Source organism: Sus scrofa, chromosome 15 (assembly GCF_054392235.1).
Source record: "Sus scrofa isolate SSC_HxYL_T2T_F1_AM1 chromosome 15, Sscrofa_HxYL_maternal_Yorkshire_Landrace_v2.0, whole genome shotgun sequence".
Lineage (NCBI taxonomy): Eukaryota > Metazoa > Chordata > Mammalia > Artiodactyla > Suidae > Sus > Sus scrofa.
Window position 1 is genome coordinate 67851829 of NC_139397.1, and position 23149 is coordinate 67874977.

A 23149-nucleotide genomic window follows, 5' to 3' on the forward strand; every position below is an offset into this window, starting at 1 on the left:
AGGGTATTGGCCAATCACAACAGGGTCACTTGTGAACAACCAATGAACTGAAGAAATACACTGTACTTCCTCCTGGAGAGGCCTGAGAAAGGGCTCCTATGTAATTCACTCTCCAGATAGCCTCACCCTTCTCTCAACACCAAGGACAGCCCACTGGCTTTAGGTAGGAAAAGGTTCAACACCAGATAACACTAAGAACAACAGATAATTGTTTGTACATCTGACCTCTGTGTTTGGAAAAGAGGACAAGGAACTAAGATTACTGAGCACCTACCATATTCTAAATGGTTTACCATATCCTATTGACTCTTCACAACAATTACACCTTGGAGATATCACCTCTAGGCAAGATGAGTTGCATGTCTTATAAACAATGTGATGGAATTCCAGGTCAAACCCTTATTTAATATTGCAATTGCATTTCGATTAAGAGCCTGAAAAGTTTCCAACTGGATTTTGGGTCAGAATTTCCCTAAACAATTTTTCTGCTTTTCTCTCACTGGAAAACATTGTGAGTCTACTTACTATATGTAGATTAATTTAAAAGATATTTAAAAAGATATTTAAACAAAACATAACACAGTTACACTGTTGATATATGCTGAAAATTTTTACATAGTATATTTAAAACTACAGATCCTATATGACTCCCAAGTATTAATCTGTGTTTGTGTTTTGTATACTTACATCTCTCTGAGCATATGCTGTGTGCATAAAAGAATCTATCATATATTTTGGTTTTTGGAAAACTTATGTATTATGTAATTATGTATCCTACTTTTTAAATTTTACTTCATGGCATGGATTTTCCCATGTCATAAGTCTTTGAAAACACAACTATAATACACCTTCACAATATCATCATGAGCTACTGAACCAGCATTGTTTAACCACTGCTCTACTGTAGGACAGGTGAATTTTTCACGAAAATTTGGTATAAGAATAATAGCAAAAAAAAATAATTTCAGAGTTCCCATTGTGGCACAGCAGAAACCAATCTGACTAGGAATCATGAGGTTGAGGGTTCGATACCTGGCCTTGCTCAGTGGGTTAAGGATCTGGCATTCTGTGAGCTGTGGTGTAGGTCGCAGAGGTGGCTTGGATCCCATGTTGCTGTGGCTATGGCATATGCTAGCAGCTATAGCTCCGCTTAGACCCCTAGCCTGGGAACCTCCATATGCCATGGGTACGGCCCTAAAAAACAAAACAAAAAAAAATAGCAAAAAAAAAATTTTTTTCAGTAAACACCCTTTGATTTTTTCTTTGCTTTTATTTCTGGTATATTTTTAGGTGTGATTTCTATATGAAATTCAGATTTCATTTGTTAAGTCATCACGTATGTAACATTACAGTTTTATGATACAAATGGTCAAACTGCTTTCCAGAAATGAGGTCTGTTTTTCTACATCTTTTCCAGCATTTAGAATTCATTAAAATGTTATGTAAAGTCCTATCTCTCAAAAGAGCAAAGTAGTTGTTTAAACTACTTTGAATTCATTAAGAAAAAATTCTATTTACTGATTTTTCCATCTTGTTTTCCTCTACTATTATGTTAACACACTTTAAAAACCACAGTTCAAAGACAATAGTCTGCATCTATTAACCCCAAGCACCCCATCCATCCTGCTCCCTCCCCCTTGGCAGCCACAAGTCTATTCTCCAAATCCATGATTTTCATTTCTGTGGAAAGGTTCATTTGTGCTGTATATTAGATTCCAGACATAAGTGATATCATATGGTAATTGTCTTTCTCCTCCTGGCTTACCTCACTCAGTATGAGAATCTCTAGTTCCATCCATGTTGCTGCAAATGGCATTATTTCGTCCTTTTTATGGCTGAGTAATATTCCATTGTGTATATATACATCTCCCTAATCCAATCATCTACCAGTGGACATGTGCATTGATTCCATGTCTTGGCTATTGTGAATGGTGCTGCAATGAATATGCAGGTGCATGTGTATTTTTCAAGGAAAGTTTTGTCTGGAAATATGCCAAAGAGTGGATTGCTGGGTCATATGGTAGTTCTATGTATAGTTTTCTAAGGTACCTCTATACTGTTCTCCATAGTGGTTGTACCAGCTTACATTCCCACCAACAGTGCAGGAGGGTTCCCTTTCCTCCACAGACTATTGCCTTTGGAATGGATTAGCAATGAGATCCTGCTATGTAGCACTGGAAACTATGTCTGGTCACATATGATGGAGCATGATAATGTGAAAAAAAAGAATGTATACATGTATGTGTAACTGAGTCACCAAGCTATATAGTAGAAAATTGACAGAACACTGTAAACCAGCTATAACGAAAAAATAAAAATCATAAAAAAACCACAGTTCATGTCTGTTACATGCTTAACATTTTCCAAGTTTGTCCCCACTTAACTTTACTTATAATGACTTTTAAATGTTACTACAAATTAAAATGCATTACTAAATGCACCTTATCCAGGTTTATTTCTTGTTTTTGCCCAAATATTTCAGAATTTTCTTTTTTGGTATATGGGTTTCCTGCTTGCTTTAAGAATCTTTCCTCTTTGCAAGACTATATAAAATCATATTTCCTTCTAAACTTTTATACTTTTACTATGTGAATTTTTAATCCTCTATCTTGTAAGATAGAATGTAACTTTATTTCTAGCCACATTGACAGCAAATTTTCTCAAGCCCATCTATCAACTGATCTTTCACCACTGACTTGAGATTTACCAAATTCTAAATACATATGTTTGTATATATGCATATAAACACAATCATCTATTATTATCTCTAAGCTATAATTATCTGTAATTTCCAAATGAGGGTCACTCTCTCTGTCTCAGACATGCAATGAGTGGCCCTCATTAGATTTCCCATCTCCAACTGTGACCATTGTCCCCATCTTAATGACAGTGACAAAGGTATGTCAGTCTAAACTCTGTTGACAACACTGAAGTGAGGTACTCTGGGCACTTGTACAGGGAACATAAACTTGATTTCACTACCTCCTAAACAGTTATCAGAAACACAAAGAAATGACCACTGATCTTTGCCTAAAGTCCATCCAGATCCCCATTCCTGGATAATCTGAAATCCAACTTTGGATTCATCAAACCACAGGAATGTTGTTCCTGACTGATTGCTCTTACCTTCTAGTAAAAATGTTTTGACTGTATTTGCTCTTTGGCCTGAAATCATCTGACTACTCAAGAGATACTATAAAACAGGGTTTTATTACCTCACATTTCACCCTACACTCTACACAGTCTCTTTTGGATAAAAGGAAACTGTTCTCTGGTTTCACTTAGGCTCTTCCAGAGTAACTGACTTGATTTTGCTTTCATATTGTGCACACTGAAATAACTTTTCTTCTCTGAAGTTGGCTATCAGAATATGTAATACATGCATAGCCCTCATTCAGTAAATAAACTCATAACTTCAAGCTCTGTCTTCATTTTTAAAACCCTTGCTTTCTGTTTATCCTGCTTTATGTTAATCTTCTTATATGGCATTGTATTATGGTAAAGTACCTTAGATATATTTTAGAAAACGATGGGGCAAAAATATATACCAAAAAATATATATATATATATCCCTAGGAAAAAAACCTTGTTTCTGGACCTTTTACCTCAATGATAAGAAGTGAGTATCAGAAAAGACCACATTTTCCAATCTTATCTATACTAGAGACCAGCAAAAGCCTGTTTACATTCACTGGTATATTCAGAGAGAAGAATTGGACTTTTAGTATTTTTAAAAATTACCAGTTATTTTCCAAAGGTAAATTTTCGTTGCACTATTTTGTCCAATCTCATCATGTTCTTCTCTTTCTAAATCTGTATTTACCAAAGCAAATAAGACCTACACATGAACGTGTAGAATACATGCTACTTTGCAAAGGTAGAAAACATAATTTACTTATTTTCAACATGATGTTCTTGCAAAACAGCATGAAATGGAAAAAGAAATTTGTTTGTTTTAAAATTTAAAATTCCTGCCTTCTACCCTAGTATTTACTTATGTCAACACTGTTATTCCTGACCTTTACCCAAAATAGACACAGAAAAGTCAACTGCTTCAACACCATTCCACGCATGTATATAAATGCGTTATTTTAAAGAAGTATATACGCATAATTAAACCTCTACCACTTTACTAAAGTTCTTTTATTAAATGAAAACTCTATTATCTCAAAACTGAAAGCCCCCCCCAACTAGATGAATCCTAAAGCCTCCTCCAATTCTATGAATTTCTCTCTATGGACCTTTGAGAAATAAGTATATTATGTTTCCTAGTTCTCTCTTGCTCACCAAAAGCCCCAAAAGGTTTTTTGAGACCTTGGAAAATGCTAACAGGTGTTTAAGCAACTCATTGTTTTATGACTCTACACCTTTATGAATTAAGGATTATAAATTAAATTCAATCAATGGAATTTGTGAAAAATTAGTCTAAAACAGTACATTGACATTGACCTTTTACCCTTTTGATAAGTTGGTGAGCAAGCCTAAAGTCCATGACTTGTAATAGTGTGTAATTTTTACAAGGCATACATTTGAATGGCATAAGCTATGAACTTAGCTAGCAAGCAGCCATGTGTCCCTTAACTAATTCCAGTAACTTTCCGGGTTTCCCACATTAACGCGTTTCTTATTTTGCTTATCATTATGTTCATATAACACTGCAGGAATTCCCTGAAAATTGCTAAAGTTTTGGACAAAAGTGAAAAGAAAATATGACGTGATCAAAGAAATTAATATTTGGGGGCAGAAAGGAGGAATATTAATTACTTTAGATATAGACCCCTCAAGGAGTGTAAAAGAATAAGAGATGTTTTGGTTATACTTTGATGCATTTTATAGAGGAAAATATGCCATAATTGCAGTCATTTATTTGGAAGAATTAAGAGGGGGGAGCAGTATCTACCCATTGTTTATTCTATTTGGCATTTCATACTTATGGTTTAATTACCAGCAAATGGCTTGATTGCAGGAGAACAGAGCATTTGTTTTTAAAGACTCTTGCTGCCTCATCACAGTATGATAAAAAATTTGAGGACATGGAAACATCTGTGAAGGGAAAGAAATGTAAATTGACTCTTAGATTTGGAAGCTGTCATCTACCTGATAAAAATAAGCAGCATCAATAGAACATTGTTTCTGAACTAATGCTTTTTAAAGCATCTTTAAGCTTGCACATACCCCCCCCCCCATTTGAGCAATTACGCTTTGTTTTAATGCCTGCTTCCACTTAGGTGGCCAACTTGAATGTAGGGAACATATTTCTTCATGATTTGATCTCGAGTATCTGACACATAGTAGACACTATGTGTCAGAAATAGACAAATGTTTTAGAAATAGACAAATGCTTCTTGCCTGCCCTGCCATCCAAACCTTGTTCCCAGTAATTCCTTAGACAGTCATTTTCCAATTAGACTTTTCATCTGTTGTAGTGGATGCTGTGATGTGCTGCCCAGAAACACCTTTGGGACTCAAGTGCTGAGACTTTTGGTTACTGGGAGTGTTGACTATTGACAAGGCATAGCCAGACCCTCTCTGGGAACTTCGGTTGAGGAGAACTGCCTCACTCAAGTTTCCACCCATAATCCCTGGTGCAGCCTTCATCCAATATCTCATCAATGTAAAGGTAGCAGGTCCTCATTGCCTTGTTTCAGGACCACCCTCGTGGGCCACTCCTGCTTCAGCCTTTCCTCCTTTCCAAGCATGCTTCTCCCTCCCACTGGTATTATTCCCTGGAAAACTCCCCAATAAACCTCCTACATGATACTATCTACCTCAAACTTTGTCCTGGAATTTAAGATACCAGTGGAGTTTTATAAAAATACAGATTTCCAGACCTCATTCTAGATCAACTAAAAGCAAAGCACTCTAAAGCATGTGAATTTTTTAGTTTCCTAAGTTACATGTTAAAAGTTTGCCTTTGAACTCTTATCTATGAGTTCAGTTTTTTGTTTTGAAACTTATTGTGGTCATCATTTTGCAATAGGTACATATATTAAATCATTATGTTGTATACCTAAATATAGTGTTATATATCAATTATATCTCAATAAAATACACAGTATTTTGAAAAGAAAAATGTTTCCCTTAAAATTTTTATATTACCATCAAAACAGCAGCCAGCTTCCAATGAACTTCAAAAGACTAGTTGCCACCTGGTTGTTGTCCTTTTTTTAAAAAAAAAAAATCTATTTCTTCTGACCTAACGCTTCTCAGCTAATGGCTTCTTTTAGTATCTCTCATCTAAACTGGGTACGTAAAAGTTTGTTATTTTTTTTATTTACTTACGCAGACATTTATTAATAGGTGACCACAAAGCTGTACCCTCCAATTTGTGTGAACCAGACCTCTTTTAATGCAGAACCATTAAGAATGGAATTTAGGCTGGACATAGCATTCTGTGGCCTACAATAAAGGAGGATGCAGATGCAGTTAAGATTTAAATATGTAGTAACCCCCAAACCCTGTTTCAGACTTTGCCATTACTGTCTTTCACACAAAGGTAGTAAAATAGAGTGATCATCAACCCTGCAATTTATTGATTCTCCTTAGTACTTTGTTCTTCCCTTTAAAAAAAAAAAAAAAAAAAAAAAAGTCCTCTTGATTATACTTTATCTGTGTAATAAGTATAAAACCCCTCTCTGATGTAAATCTCTTCATTACAACTGTGATAAATATATAAAACACAAAGTCCAAGGGCAAATTTTTGAAAATTGCAGTAATTCTATAAAAATAAACTTATTGCATTAACAATTTCAAAAAAATATATTATAATGAGCACAATTCCCTTCCTTTGGCTGTTTTGATTTGAACAAGCTTTCTCTTTTCTATTCCTTTCTGTAATATAAAGAGACTGGCTCTAGAATATAACTAGCAAAAAAAAAAGCAAGACAGAGAGAAAAAGATGAGCATTTTCTCTTGCTGCTGTGAGTTTGTGTGCCAAGATTCAGTCTCCTGTGCCTGGAAGAGTGCTGAGACTTCAAAACTCTGAAAAATTTGTTTCTGAACAGAAATGCTGACACCACATATCTATCAATTCCACTCTGCCAGTTGCGTAGGTGCAATGTGCTACTTTCACTACTTTAGACAGTCTGCTCCATTCTGAGCCAGACAAGTAACATGGAAAATCATTTCTCCTATTTCGAGTATTCTCATATTTGCCTGAGGACATGTGAAAAAACCAGGTTCTCATGTCTTTCAACCAAATGGCTCAATAAAGGCCATCTCCCAAAGACACCACCACACCCTAATCCTTCCAAATCTGGAACTGTTCTGCAGCTGGACAATCACCTGAAGAAACACTAGGCAAAATGCAGACCTTGGGCCAAATCCACATGTGTTTACACAGCCGGCAGGTAAAGAGTGTTTTTTAGATTTTGAAATGTAAATAGTTGGGAGAAAAAAACCCAAAGAAGAAAAATATTTTATGGTATGTATTACATGGGATGGTCTGGGAGCCTGGGGTTAATAGATGCAAACTATTGCATTAGGAGTGGATAAGCAATGAGATCCTGCTGTAGAGCACAGGAAACTATGTTCAGTCATTTGTGATGGAACATGATGGAGGATAATGTGAGAAAAAGGAATATATATATATATTATATATATATATGGAATATATATATACACACACACATAAAAGGAATGTGTATATATATATATATATATATAGTATGACTGGGTCACTTTGCTATACAATAGAGATTGACATAACACTATAAATCAACTACAATGAAAAAAATAAAAATCATAAAATAGAAAAAAAAAGAAATCCTATTTTTGTGACCATAAAGTGTATTGGAATACAGTCACACTAACTTGTTTGAGAACTGTCCAGGGCTGCTTTCACACTGCAATGCCAAAGACCTCTGTCTTACAAAACATGAAATATTTACCATCTGGCTCTTTGCTAGAAAAGCCTGCCAACCACTGACCTATCATTGCAATTTACAAGGCATGAGCATCAAATTTAATCCAGTAAAATAGACGGTAATGTGTCTATTCTACCAGGGGAGGGGGGAAATGACTTTTCCAAGGTCATATAACCAATATGAAGGAGAGTTCCTGATATTGTTTCAGCATGTCAAAAAGCTTCTTTACAAATAAGTGTGGCAAATCTTTAGTAACACTGATTAGTACTTGGTTTGTAAAAATTCTGTCATCCTTTCATTTCTCAGTGCTACAATCAAAAATGATTTGTTTAAAACCTGGCACTCAAGAGTATTTTGGATGGCGCAGGGCCAAGGATCAGACTCTTGGAAAGCATGTCCCGCCTGACAATAACCAACAGACCTGTCACTCAAAGAACAAACCGAAATTTCTCTCTTCAGACCCTCAGGTAACTATAATGCTATGGAAGAGACTCCTGAACACATCACCTTTCTCCTGGACTCCTTAATATTTATCATGCAGATATAGCATATCTTTCTGACAAGGTCAAGCTCTTCTGAAATTGAGTTACTCAAGTAATTTTACACATTCTCTCTGAACATGCCATTGGCCTTGGCCTGGAGATACTAGTCAAGCAGAAAAAAGTTTCATCTTTTCCACTAAGTTTTCTCAATATTTTACACTTGAGTAGCTATAGAATTTATAGGTTTAACCTTCTTCATACTGTTCCTCCAATATACTGATATATATAAAGAGAAGATATATAATGATTATAAATTCATTTATTTAATGTGTTATAAATACAAGGAATAGGTAAAGTTCTACTAAAGATAATGACCAGTCAATACTGAACTAAAACCCAGGAAAAATGAGATTTAGCCCCTGCTTGACCAATAACCATGTGACTTTGGGAAAGTCCTCGCACCTCCCTAAGTCTGTTTCTCCTCACTTATAGGGGCTATTCTTGTTTAAAATGTTCACTATTTCTTAATATTTATTGAGTGCTCATTGTATTCAAGTCTTGGTTTCACCATCTCTAAATCAGAGACCTATGATGCAGGTAGTTTCTCATGTGAGAAAATGCACTTCAAGAACATGCATACACACATGGTGCTCCAGTGATGGTGCTGACAGGGTACTTTGTGTGTATAGATTGTCTCACTCACAATAAGTAGTTGAAGAAGAGGCTAGGGAGCAAGAGGAAGGACACCAGAAGTGAAAATGACAGTTCTTTTTTAAAATTACACAAATCCATGGCAAACATTGTCTCAGTACCCCAAGCCCTTGCCTGGCATCTTCCTCTCCTTCACTCACTCTTGGCTAGCACAGACCAAGAGGCTGAACTGCAGTCCTTTCAGACTGAGAGGCACTCAGATCCATAACCACTTTTCATAGTCAAAGACCCCCGCAGATATTTGAGCCAAGTCCTCCCTGGTTCTTTTCCAATTTCTTCCCATAAGATCATGTAGTGATAGGTTAAATCTTTTACTCCCTGTCTGGTTATGTGTCTGCATAACAAAATCGACAAGACCTTATATTCCTAGTAATGATCTAACAGTCAACATTTAAGGCTTCATCAGGATTTAAACATAATGTAATTCATTGAGGCCAAGGCATAATTACAGGTGAATGAAAAAAAAAAAAGTACATAAGGATAATGAGAACACTTCGTAGGCTCATGTATCCATAATAGGCATTTGCAAGCAATACCACCACAGACTCTGGAGACATTATGCTTACTATGGTAGGACAGTGCACTATTAATAGAGGATGCTAAGTGCTGGGAAGAAAGGGTGCCCATGTACTTGGGGCTAGATGAGAGGCACTGAAATTCAGTATTAGGGAGGTGACAATGATGCCCAGGGTCCAAGAGCCAGAAGGAAATTAGTCCCATGAAGGGGCAGGGGGTAAAGAGAGACTTCAGGACAGAGTAAGTGTACATGAAGAAGCACAGTGGTTCATACCCATGTCAGGCCCTAGAACTAGTTATCATGGTCTGAACATGAAGTACGTTGGGAAAGTGGCCAGGGTTGAAAACGCCAGGTCATGAAGAGCCATATATGCCATGCTAATGAACCTGAACTTCAACCTAAAAGCTCTGGGAACCCAGAGGAAGGTTTTAAGAATGATTAATCAGCTTTGACATTAAGGAAGATGTGAAAAAAAGTTTGGAAAGAGGGAAGGGTGAGTGGTGAAGGGGCAGAAACATGAGGAGGGTAGGCAATTTAGAAATCTACTGCAGTTTAATGCAGATCAATATCCTGTAAGTTCATGGAGGAAGAACCTGGCGATAGGGGCAGGAATGCAACAAGGAACATTTAGTAAGATCTGATGCTTCATCAGAAACAGAGGGTGAGTGAGTGAAAATCTACAACAACTGGATTTATGACTTGGGCACAACTGTGCAGATTGGGGCACTATTCATTATATGAAGAAGCATAGGAAATACACCATTAATGACATATTTTTGACAATTATTGATGACACAGAAAATATTTCACTTATGGGAAAGATCTATTTAACTTTCAAAGGAAGTTCTGAAGAGCAAGAATATTAGATGATAAATACAGAAAGGACAGGGAGAGATGGAATTAAGACAATTTTTCACATATACCCAAGCAGAATCAACAACATCATGGCTGTGATAAAAGTGAGGGACAAAAAATAAGGGAAATTAAATGCTTGAATTTCTGTTCAGACCAAAATAAAAGAGTGAAGAAAGGCATAAGACAGCTGCTGGAAAGAAAGGTAAGAAATGTGTCAGAAGGAGAGGGGCAAGGGAACAAGATGATTTCATAAAAGGTGGTACCTCAAACAAGAAAATATTTCAAAAGATAAAAGTATCAGAAGACATTAATTTTTAAAAGATACTTAAGAGACACTACCAGGATCTGACTACTTAAATGCCTGAATAAGGAAGAGGGCAGGTAATTTCAGAATTATGCCTATGATTATATCTAAAAGCTAGCAAAATGAAAAATGTTACCATGACTTGACTTTGTCAAAAGCAGTAGCCAGTGTTTACACACAGCATCACAGTATCCTAAGAAAAGAATAGCTAAGATCTAGTGTTTTGGATATCATAAACAAATTTGCTATTAGGAGACATTTTTATTCTCAAATAAGTATGCAGAAACAAAGCCAGAAACCATTTTTCAAGAAAAAAAAATTGGCAAGATTTCCTAAACAGAAGCCCTACTCACACCAAATCTGGTACCACTGGGTGCCAGGCATCCACAGCAGGCACAGACGGTGGAGCTCCTATTGCTTGCTTCACAGATTGCTGTCTGGTTGCAATTTCTCATCATATGTGATTTGGTGGAGCAGAAAAAGCCCCCTGGCTTTCCTCTGTCACTTTTGCATTCACAGCTCCATCCATCAAAATAAACGTAATTGCCCACGAAGATTATCCCCAAGTATTGTCTCTGTTTACTTATAAAACATTCCTTTACTCCTATGTAAAGTTAAAGGAATAATTTAATTTAAAAATTGTTGAGCATGTACAGACTAAGTAAAAGGGATGAGAAAACAAGCATCCTCAGCTGTCATCTCTGCATCCAACTTCCAGAGGGCCTGCATCTCTACTTCCTTGATTTCCACCTTCCTTTCATTTCCTGAATTAAAGCACAGGCCATGTTCACTGCATCCTTTTTTTTTTTTTTTTTTTTAAAGGAAAGTGGGATGGGTAAAGCATCATTCACACACCCACCCAAACACTTCTACCATGTATCTACCAAAGTGTCAAGCATCCAGCACTGCTCTCAGTTGAAGAATAGGCATGTCTGAAGCTATGAAGAGTATTCAATATAGAAAGGCAGTTATAGTTTCAAAATATAATTTCATAGATCCTATAATAGAAATATGAGCAAAATGTTAAAGAAAAATCCAGAAGGAAGAAAGCAGAAATGCTGATCTTTTATTAAACATGTACTTTTTAAAAAAGCTCTTTCTTCCATCACACTCACACAGAAACAGGACATCTCAGGTAGCCTTTCCACAGTGCAACATCTACCCTTCCCTGCAACTTGGAATTTTGCACAAGACTTAGGAAAATCCAACCAAGGACCTCTTTCTCCTACTAAAACATGCCAAAAATCAGAACCTAACAAATTTTATTCACCAATTTCTAAAAAGTAACTGGAAATTTTATTTACTCATTTATTCATTGCTGTTTAGGGCTGCACTCGAGACATTTGGAAGTTCTAGGACTAGAGCTGCTGGCCTACACCACAGCGACAGCAATGTGGGATCCAAGCCATGTCTACAACTTATACCACAGCCACAGCAATGTTTAATCCTTAACCCACTGAGCTAGGCCAAGGATCAAATCCAAAACCTCATGGATGCTAGTCAGGTTCACTAACCACTGAGCCACGACAGGAATTCCCTCAAATGGTAATTCTATTTTTGGTTTTCTGAGGAATCTCTATACTGTTTTCCACGGTGGTTGCTCTAACTTGAAGACTTAATTCTTGAGAGTTTCTTTGGGGGTCATGTAGCTTCTAAATGTTAAAATAAATGGAAATACAATTTCAGATCATGAAAATAGTAGAACTAGCAATTACCTTCTATGTCAAATTTAATTTTCAGAGCCCATCTGACCCATGAATAACGTGAGTTTGAAGTGCATGGGACTACTTATATAACATTTTTTTTCAATAAATACATGCTACAGTAATACACAACTATCAGGCTGATTAAATCCATGGATGCAGAAGCCTGGATACAGAGGAAGCTCTTTACAAGGAGGTCTGACTATAAAATTACAGGCAAGTTTTCAACTGAGCATGTAGCAGGGTAGAGCATCCCCAGCATCGTCCAAGGGTTAACAGTATTTCTCTCATGTAAAATGATCCTTCAAATCATTTGCAGCAACATGGATGGAACTAGAGACTCTCATACTAAGTCAGAAAAAGAAAGACAAATACCATATGATAGCACATATCTGGAATCTTATATATGGCACAAATGAACCTTTCCACAGAAAGAAACTCATGGACTTGAAGAACAGACTTGTGGTTGCCAAGGGGAGGGGGAGGGGGAAGGAGTGGGATGGACTGGGAATTTGGGGTTAATAGATGAAAACTACTGCCTTTGGAATGGATAAGCAATGAGATCCTGCTGTATAGCACTGGGAACTATATCTAGTCACTTATGATGGAGCATGATAAAATGAGAAAAAACAATGTATAAATGTATGTGTGACTGGGTCACCTTGCTGTACAGTAGAAAATTGACAGAATACTGTAAACCAGCTATAATGGAAAAAATAAAATTCAGTATATTAAAAAATATTTATCATATTCAATAAATAAGATTCAAAAAATCAAATCAAATGACAATAAAAGAAGGTAAATAATATGTTTTTAAGACACTGGAGACATTTTTACCTCTCTGATAGAAAAAGATCTAACATGTCAACCAAACAAGAATATTTAAAGAAGAATGTATGCCTGAAACATCTGCAGACAGGTCGCAGAAGATGGATACCTTTGACCACGTTTCAGATTTAGAGGAGAACATGGACTGGTAAAAATCAAACAGCCACCTACCAGACAATCAGGGGAAACAAATCAAACCAGGTGATCGATTGGCGTGATAGATGTTTTAGCCAGATCACATTCACAAATATTTATTTCTTTTTAAGCTAACTCTGCATTAACCAAGGCATTAGGTATCACTGATAGAACATCCAAATATTATTCACATACAGACACAGGCACACACACGTGGCATTTTTTCCCCTAACAACTAGTGCTTTCTAAGCTTATTATTGGATGCAACAAGAATCTACAATGAAACAAATCTTTCAGTCCTTACATGTATGTGCATGTGTGTGAATATATGTTTAAGAAAATACGTCCATTTAAGAAAAATGTTTTCCCATGTTGCAACAGAAGAAAGGGTGGGGGAAAAACTGTAATTGCAATGTATACATGTAAGGATAACCTGACCCCCTTGCTGTACAGTGGGAAAAGAAAAAAAAAGAAAAAAAAATAAAAATGTTTTCATGTAGAGATGGTTATGCTTTTGCTATTTATCATTCTTTTTCTTAATCTAACCATTCCAGAATATTCTGAATGTACATTGCTTCAAGAGGAAAAGTTTCAGTTCTTGAAATTTTTATAGGAAAAGAGTTCCAGTCAGGTATTTCTTAAGTTTGTATCACTGGCATTATTTGTGAGTGCCAAGACATAAGAACCATCAAAAATTGTGAAAAAAGACTTATTAGCACCAAAAAAGGAGAGTTTGGGGTGGAGCACAAATCATGCTGCAAATATTCTGGGTTGACTTGGGAAAGCAGAGCATTTGTGGAGGTAAGTGTTTTCTGCTATAAAGCATGAAGCAGCTTTGGCCTTTTACTGCTCTGGGTTACTAAGAGTGTATTAAAGGATTAGTCTAAGAAGCATGCATGACACAGGTGAGACCACATTCCCCACACCATAAACAGCCTCCTAGTCAGCTGCACATGTCACTTGAAGCATATACAAAGGAAAAGACAGGCTGTAGAATGCTCATACCCAAGACATACATTGTTTTTCCATATTAAGTGATAAAAGTAAATTCAAACACAATTTCAGGTAAGAAATGTAGAACTAGCAGTTACCTTCTACAACCAGTTTAACTTTCTGAATATCTCTTCCCCAAAAAAGAAACGAAAAAAGATTTTGTTCCAATACCCATTGAAGATTGCAAACAAAATTGTTTTTAAGACACTGGAGAAATTTTCTAGTTCTCTGATAGAAAAATATTTAAGATGTTAACCAAACTGGAATGTAAAAAAATGTCTAAATCTACACACACACACACAAGGACTCAAAGAAGCATTAAGCACAGCATTAAGGCACAGTAACCATGGCAATGTTTCTAAAGTAGTAATTCCCAACTGCGTTTTCTTTTAATATATAATTTAGGGTATTCCCCGGTATTGCAAGCATTGCTATAAAAATATCATCAACACCACCACCAACAGAAATCGACTTTATTTTCACTATGCTAGGCTACATCACTTTGTCAGGGAGCGTTAAAATGGTCAAAAAAGTCATCAGGAAAAAAAAAATCAAATTGTTCTAAACTTTCAAAGATTATAAACTACATATTTGGGGGTATAAGTATGAATTTGTGAATTCTTTTCAAATAGCATTGAATAAAGTGGCTTGTTCTCATGGACATGAATATGCCTAAGAAACACAATGGATGTTCCCACTTTGTAGGATTAGAACAGAGATATTTAAATGGAAGGCACTGAGCATGGGTACCCTGCCTATGAGTCTCTTGTCAAGTTTTTCTTCCCTCCCAAACCCTATGTTATCCCATTTCCCTATCTACCCTGCCATCAACACTTATCTACCCCCATACGTTTCACTTAAAGACAGGTAGAATGATTTAAAAAAAGAGAGAGAGAGAGAGCACGCAGACAAGGAAAAGAAAGTTGCAGCTACAAACTTATTAGTGCTACCATGACCAAGTAATTTTCGCTGCTCTAAGCTTTATCTTCTTTAGTCCACAAAATACAAAGACTGAACTAAGTGTTCCAGCTTTCACTTTTCCTAAATATGCAGGTCAGACATACCTTAAATTATAAAATCGACATTGATCTTCCCCTGACAGGGTTACTATTTGACTACCGTTCCCACTGTTTGCCCTAAAGATTAAGCAGTTTTAAAATTTCATGTGGTTAAAGCAACAATATGAAAATTACCTACCGAACAAGAGAACATTCCCAAAGGTTATGGCCAAAAAAAAGGTTACTATCTAAACTATATAAACAGCTCATACAACCCAATACTAAAACAACCTGATAAGAAATGGGTAGAAGACATGAATACACATTTTTCAAAGATGACAGGCAGATCGTTAACAGGTACATGAAACAATTCTCAACATCACTATTTATCAGAGAAATGCAAACCAAAACCACAATGAAGTATCATTTCATGCCTGTTAGAATGGCCCTCATCAAAAAGGCCACCAATAACAAATGCTGGTGATGATACAAAGGAAAAGTTGGAACCCTAGAACACTGTTGATGAGAACTCAAGTTCATGCAGACAATATGGAAAACAGTGTGGAGGTTCCTCAAAAAAACTAAAAAGAGGGATTCCCTCAGTGTTAACAAACCTGACTAGTATCCATGAGGATATGGATGTGGATTCAATCCCTTGCCTTGCTCAGTGGGTTAAGGATTTGGCGTTGCCGTGAGCTGTGGCATAGGTCACAGACACAGCTCAGATCCCGTGTGGCTGTGGTTGTGGCTGAGGCCAGCAGATGTAGCTTCAATTTCAGCCCTAGCCTGGGAACTTCCATATGCTGCAAGTGCGGCCCTAAAAAACAAAGCAAAACAAACCAAAAAAGCTAAAAATTAAACTACCATATGATCTAATAATTCCACTCCTGGGTGTATAACTAAAAAAAAAAAAATGCTAATTCAAAAAGATACCTTCACCCCAATGTTTATAGCATCACTATTTACAATGGCCAAGATATGGAAGCAACCTGAGTGTCCACTGACAGATGAATTGATTTTAAAAAATATGACACACACATACACACGCACAAGACTATTACTCAGCCATAAAAAAAAGAAAAACAAATATTGTATGTTATCATTTATATGTGAAATCTAAAAAATAAATAAATACATATTAAAAAAAAACAGACTCACAGAGAACTAGTAGTTACCAATAGGGAGAGAGAAGGGAGGAAGAGTAGGATCAGGGGAGAGGATTAAGAGGTACAAACTGCTATGTATAAAATAAATAAGAAACTAGAGACTCCAATACTGAGTGAAGTAAGTCAGAAAGAGAAAGACAAATACCATATGATATCACTTATATCTGGAATCTAATATACGGCACAAATGAACCTTTCCACAGAAAAGAAAATCATGGACTTGGAGAATAGACTTCTGGTTGCCAAGGGAGAGGAAGAAGGAGTGGGATAAATGGGGAGCTTGGGGTTGACAGATGCAGACTATTGCCTTTGGAATGGATTAGCAATGAGATCCTGCTGTTTAGCACTGGGAACTATGTCCAGTCACTTATGATGGAGCATAATAATGTGAGAAAATAGAATGTGTACATGTATATGGAACTGGGTCACCATGCTATACAGTAGAAAAAAAATTGTATTGGGGAAATAACTACTAAAATAATAATTTAAAAATAAAACATTAAAAAATTAATAATTAAAAAAACAAGCTACAAACATATTTTGTTCAGCCATTATCTTTTAATAAATTTAAATGGAATATAAGCTATAAAATATTGAATCACTATGAAATGGAGCAGGACTCCATGATCCATCTCTCCCCCAAGTCCTCTGCCTTCCTTTTTCTGTATAAAAACTTCAAAGAATAAATTTAATCAGAGAAGTGAGGAAATGGAGAAGCAAAGGAAAACAACTGAACAGTACCAGATAATAACAGGTGACCAGCCAGCTCCCACTTTCCTAACAACTATATTGTACATTTGAAACTAATACAGTATTATAAATCAACTATACTTCAGTTAAAAATATTCTTAAGATTTTATGTGGCTAGACAGTATCTTCTAAATATTTTTATGAAATGCTCTAAACCTACACAAAAGTATACAGTAAAAGGGCTAGAACTGAGGGACACGGTAGTTATTTTAACAAGGAGTAATATATAACATTAAGTTAAGGACTAGTGGGTAAAAAATGCAACGATTTAAGTGGAGGCAAATTCTAGAAGTGTAAATCTCATCCTTTATATCCTTTTACTCTGTAAAGGAATGTTTAAAGGATACTGAGCCAATGTCACAAAGCAGCCTTGAAATCTTCAGAAATTAGGTAACTGCAATTAAGCGTGTATTATTAACACCTACCCAACATAAAATCAAGATGTACTTCTTAATAGCCATCATTAGTAAGTCTACAAATAATGAATGCTGGAAAGAGTGTGGAGAAAAGGGAACCCTGCAATGCTGTTGGTGGGAATGTAAATTGGTACAACCACTATGGGAAACAGTACGGAAGTTCCTCAGAAAATGAAATATAGAACTACCATGAGATCCAACAATCCCACTCCTGGGCATATGTCCAGACAAAACTACAATTCAAAAAGACACATGCACCTCTGTGTTCACAGCAGCACTATTTACAATAGTCAAAACAGGGAAACAACCTAAATCTCCACTGACAGGTGAATAAATTAAGATGTCACACAAATACACAATGGAATAGTACTCAACCATAAAAAAGAATGAAATACTAGCATTTGCAACAACATGGATGAACTAGAGATTCTCACACTCTAAGTCAGAAAGAGAAAGACCAATAACTTATGATATCACTTGTATGTGGAATCTTGAATATGGCACAAATGAACCTATCCACAAAACAGAAACAGACTCACAGACATGGAAGACAGACCTATGGTTGCTAACGGGGAGTAGTGGGGAGGGAGTGGGATGGACTGGGAGTTTGGGGTTAGTAGATGCAAACTGGTACATTTAGAATGGATAAGCAATGAGGTCCTACTGCATAGCGCAAGGAACTATATCAAATCTCTTGGGATAGAACATGACGGAAGAGAACATGAGGAAAAGAATGTGTGTACATATATATATGTATATATGACAGAGTCACTTTGCTGTACAGTAGAAATTGGCACAACAGTGTAAATCAACTATATTTTAACAAATTAAAATCACAAATAAATAAGTAAATAAATAAATGTAAAATGGCCACATCTGGGCTCTATCAATGGAGAAGGATGGACAGGAAATAAGAGCAATGTAGAAGTTAACATATGTAACTGCTTTGGTCAGCATTCTACAACTAAACAAGAAACAAAACGCAAAAGTTAAGTTCACTAGAAAGTAAACAATACATAAAACCAACAATTAACTACCACCCAAGGGGAGGGGTAGCTATCTAACACCAATGTACACCTCTAAAGAGGCTCTCTCATGAAAATAGAATAGACACAGACAACATTTTTATATTGGAGATTGAATATTCATGAAATCATCTATCACATCAAGAAAACATAATTGAACATATCATGCTGTTTTCATCTGTGCTGACTACATCAGGTCACAGGAAAGTTTCCACTAACTTTGAAAAAAACAATTGGTACATATTTCCTGAGAAAATTAAAACTATGTATTTGTCAACTATCCCTCAAAGTTTTAAAAATAAAATCCAAAAATTTTAAGAAAAAGTAAAATTCTAAAAATCTATGACTTTGAAACTATATCCACATTAAAAAAATTCTCATGCCAGCTAAAACCTACTTATCTTTCGAGATCTAGAAAAGATGAAGGATTACCTTTAATCTCTAATTCCATGCCTTGTACAAGTTCAAAATAAACACTTGTCCTCCTGTCATACTGAACAGCTTAATCAATTGCATGAGTTACTATTTTCAGGTCTCTCATATTTCATCCCAAATGGCTGATCAAGCTTTTTCTCCTTAAAACACAGTTCTTTCCCTAAAGTTAATTATGGTGCTAGTTGGTTACAATAATGGTATTTTTACATCTTAACAAAAATAAATTCATAACAAAAAGTTAACCAGAAATTACACTGTTAAGAATATAAATAGAAGGCTATTATAGTCTTTATTTCTTTGATTCAATTATATTAAGATTTGTTTCAGAGAATTATACAAGCTTATCATTACCCATACCTTTTGTTAGGAAGCTCCTCCCTACTTTTCAAACGATTTGACAGTAGTCCAAGTGACCAAGTCAACTCTCAATTGAATAGCTAGACTTTCTTCTAACCTAGTCATAGATCATCTCGATTAGATTGACTAGTGATTTGAGGGAAAAAAAATTTAAAAAGGTGAATCAATCCCTGGCCTAGATCTGTGTCCATGCACTTTTGTCCATGAAGTCTCACCTTGTTTCTGTATCTAATATTACATATTTTATAGATAATTTATTCTGTCATTTCATCCAACTTAATAAGAAAAAAGCAGATATTTACAATTCAAGATGTTATCATGGTCTTAGTCTTAGGCTTTATATTAAATGAGTCTCCTGAATTAATTCTTATATACTTATCCTGACATAAACATATACCAGGAATACTTTTTGTTTCTGCCACAAGTGAAATGTCGCTTATAAAAGGAAACTGCAGAAACTAAAACATTCTCCCAAGGAGTATTTTTACTTAAAAAATTTAAACCTTTGCAAGGATCCTTAACAAAAGGACATAGCAGGAATTTAGGGGGAAAAAACCCAGAAGGCTACCAATGTTTTAAGTATTCTCTTCATGGTGGAACCAGTAGTTTCCTCTTTGGTTCATAATATTTGCAAGGAACATCAGGTATCTGTAGACTGTAGTTTTACAAAATTTTACAAAATTTTAAAAACCTAAAGTGAACAAGATCAACAAATAAAATGTCAGCTTTCATCTTTCAGCATGAAGATGGCAATGGAAGAAAGCATATTCTACTTCCTGGTTGTTACACAAAGGTAATGGAATTTTAAAAATTGAAACAAATCATTTCAGCAAACTTGGAAGGATGGACCTACACACTTCACCAATCCATAAAAGCCCCCAAAGAAACTGAGATTGGGTGGAAATCTTAAGAGAAACATTTGTAGAGAAGTATTTGTCAAGAAACTCAGAAGACTAACGTGGCCCTTCAATGACAGATTTTCAAAGATGTCTGTAAAAATGTTATCAAGTTGTGTAGCACTCTGAAGTGCTAAAATTATACTTTTCATGTGCTAAACGGTCCTGTCAATAGAGTAGAGGTCTCAGAAATGCTGAATAACATTAAAAAGAAAATCACCTTAGGGTAAACAAATCTATGAGAAAAAAGGGATAAAAGAGCTAAGAAATTTAAAAGTAGAATAAAATTAAATGGAAATAAAGACTTGAAAGGAATTACAGATTAGAAGACAGATACAGAAGATAAAATAGATACAAATATAGTTGAAGTGCCTAAAAAGAAAAACAAAACTGTAGAAAAGAAAGCTAGTTTAAAGGGTTTTTTTACTTGTTCATTTTTTTCCATTTCCTTGAAAGAAAATTTTTTGCCTATGGAAAGGTACACTGTAGGCCAGGAAGAACTAACCCAGGATAGACAACCCAGAGAGATTGTCTCACTGTGCTACTGAACTTTAAATGATAAAGAATTATTAAGTCCAACAAGCAAAAAGAATACATTACTTGTGAGTGGAAAATTGTCAGTTACATTCAGTGTCATCAAATAGTATAGCAATATCTAGAATATCCTCAAGAAAGCTATTTCAATTTTTCCTTCAAGAATAGAAGAAACAATATACAGCACAGTAAGTATAGTTATTAACATTGTATCACATACTTGAAATCAAGGAAGACAATAAAGCTTAAGTGCTGCCAATGCACACAGAGACACACAGCCAAAATGGTAACTATGTGAGATAATGGATGTGTTAATTAACTTGATTGTGGTAATCATTTCACCTCTTTCTGGAAGACAATACTAAACAGACACTGGCCAATAAAATGACTTCAGAAAATCATGAGAAAACAAGATTTGAGTTTGAGATGACTAAAAAAGAAAAGTGAACATTATCTGCTCTGACAAGTAGAAATGGTACCATTAATAAAAATGAAAGGAGAAAAGAAATTTAAAAGCTTAAATTGATTGCCTTATTGTCATACCTGGAAATCACATAATACCATTAAAGCAAACCAAAAAAATAAATAAATGGAAGTATAAACATATTCTGTACAAGCTAAGCACAATGTAAACACACACAAAGACAATTTTATTGGCTATTATTGGCTGGTGATGAAAGAGGAGGATAGAGGAAGAGGAGTAAGATACTCATGCTTACTGAACTTGGTAAAAAATTAATACACTCAATAAAAAAGACCTCAGGGAAAACCATTAGAATAAATACTCAACTTCTCTAAATACCAGAAAACCATATACTTAAAAGAAAAGGACACAAACTACATAATAAAAGACTAAGTATGGAAGCAACCTAAGTGTCCATCAACAAATGAATGGATAAACAAGATACGGTACATAAAGTACAATGGAATAGAATGTAAAGAATGAAATGTTGCCATATGCAGCAACACAGATGGACTTATGCTAAGTGAAATAAGTCAAAGAGAGAAAGACCAATACTGTGTATCATTTACATGTGGAATTTTTAAAAACACAACAAATAGTGAATATAACAAAAAAAAAGAAGCAGGCTCACAGAGACCAAACTAGTGGTTACCAGCCAGGAGGGAAAAAGGACAATATTGAGATGGGGAAATGGTACATACAAGCTATTGGTTTTAAGACAGGCTCAGTGATGTATTTTACAACATGGAGAATAAAGCCATTATTTTGTAATAACTGTAAATGGAAAGTAACCTTTAACAATGCAACTCACGATAAAATTGCAATAGAAATAACATAGCAAAAACATTCATAAAACAAATTATAGGAAAACACAGCAACACAAATTATAGAAGACTAATTTTCTTCTCTCAAGAAGTGAGAAAAGAGTCTAACACTTGTACTGCAAAATGATCACCAACATAGGTCTAGTTAACATTTATCACCACACAGTTATGTTTTTTCCTATGATGAAAACTTAACATTTACTCTTAGCAACTTTCAAATACACAATACAGTGTTGTTAATGATGGTCATATTACATCCCCAGGAAGACTTATCTTACAACTGAAAGTTTGTACCTTTTGACCACCTTCACCCATTTTGCCCTGGCAACCACCAATCTGTTCTCTGTACTTATGAGTTTGGGTGTCTTGTGGTTTTTAGGGAGACTGTTTTTTTTTTTTTTTTAGATTCCACAAATACCATATGATATCACTTATATCTGGAATCTAATATACGGCACAAATGAACCTTTCCACAGAAAAGAAAATCATGGACTTGGAGAATAGACTTCTGGTTGCCAAGGGAGAGGAAGAAGGAGTGGGATAAATGGGGAGCTTGGGGTTAATAGATGCAAACTATTGCTTTTGGAATGGATTAGCAATGAGATCCTGCTGTTTAGCACTGGGAACTATGTCCAGTCACTTATAATGGAGCATGATAATGTGAGAAAACAGAATGTGTATATGAATATGTAACTGGGTCACCATGCTGTACAGTAGAAAAAAAAATTGTATTGAGGAAATAGCAAAAAAAAAAAAAAAAAAAAAAAAAAAAGAGTCCACATATAAATGAGACCATTTGACTTTCTTTTTGGGGGAGGGGAGGGAGAGTTAAAGGAACTGGGAAATTGGGGATATAGGATTTAGTAACAGACTTAGTATATATTCATTTACT

The 23149-nt window shown here is 35.4% G+C and overlaps 1 protein-coding gene and 1 long non-coding RNA gene across 14 annotated transcripts in view; both read right to left on the reverse strand.

The window, feature by feature from the left end:
• NRG1 (neuregulin 1) overlaps positions 1 to 23149 on the reverse strand; it is a 1062032-nt gene that overhangs the window by 969972 nt on the left and 68911 nt on the right. The gene's annotated exons all lie outside the window — the stretch shown is intronic.
• On the reverse strand, positions 2485 to 6584 carry LOC146395888 (uncharacterized). The gene is made up of 2 exons (XR_014829936.1): positions 6283 to 6584; positions 2485 to 5043 (listed from the first exon to the last, which is right to left on the reverse strand). It is a non-coding gene; the product is annotated as an uncharacterized LOC146395888 (long non-coding RNA).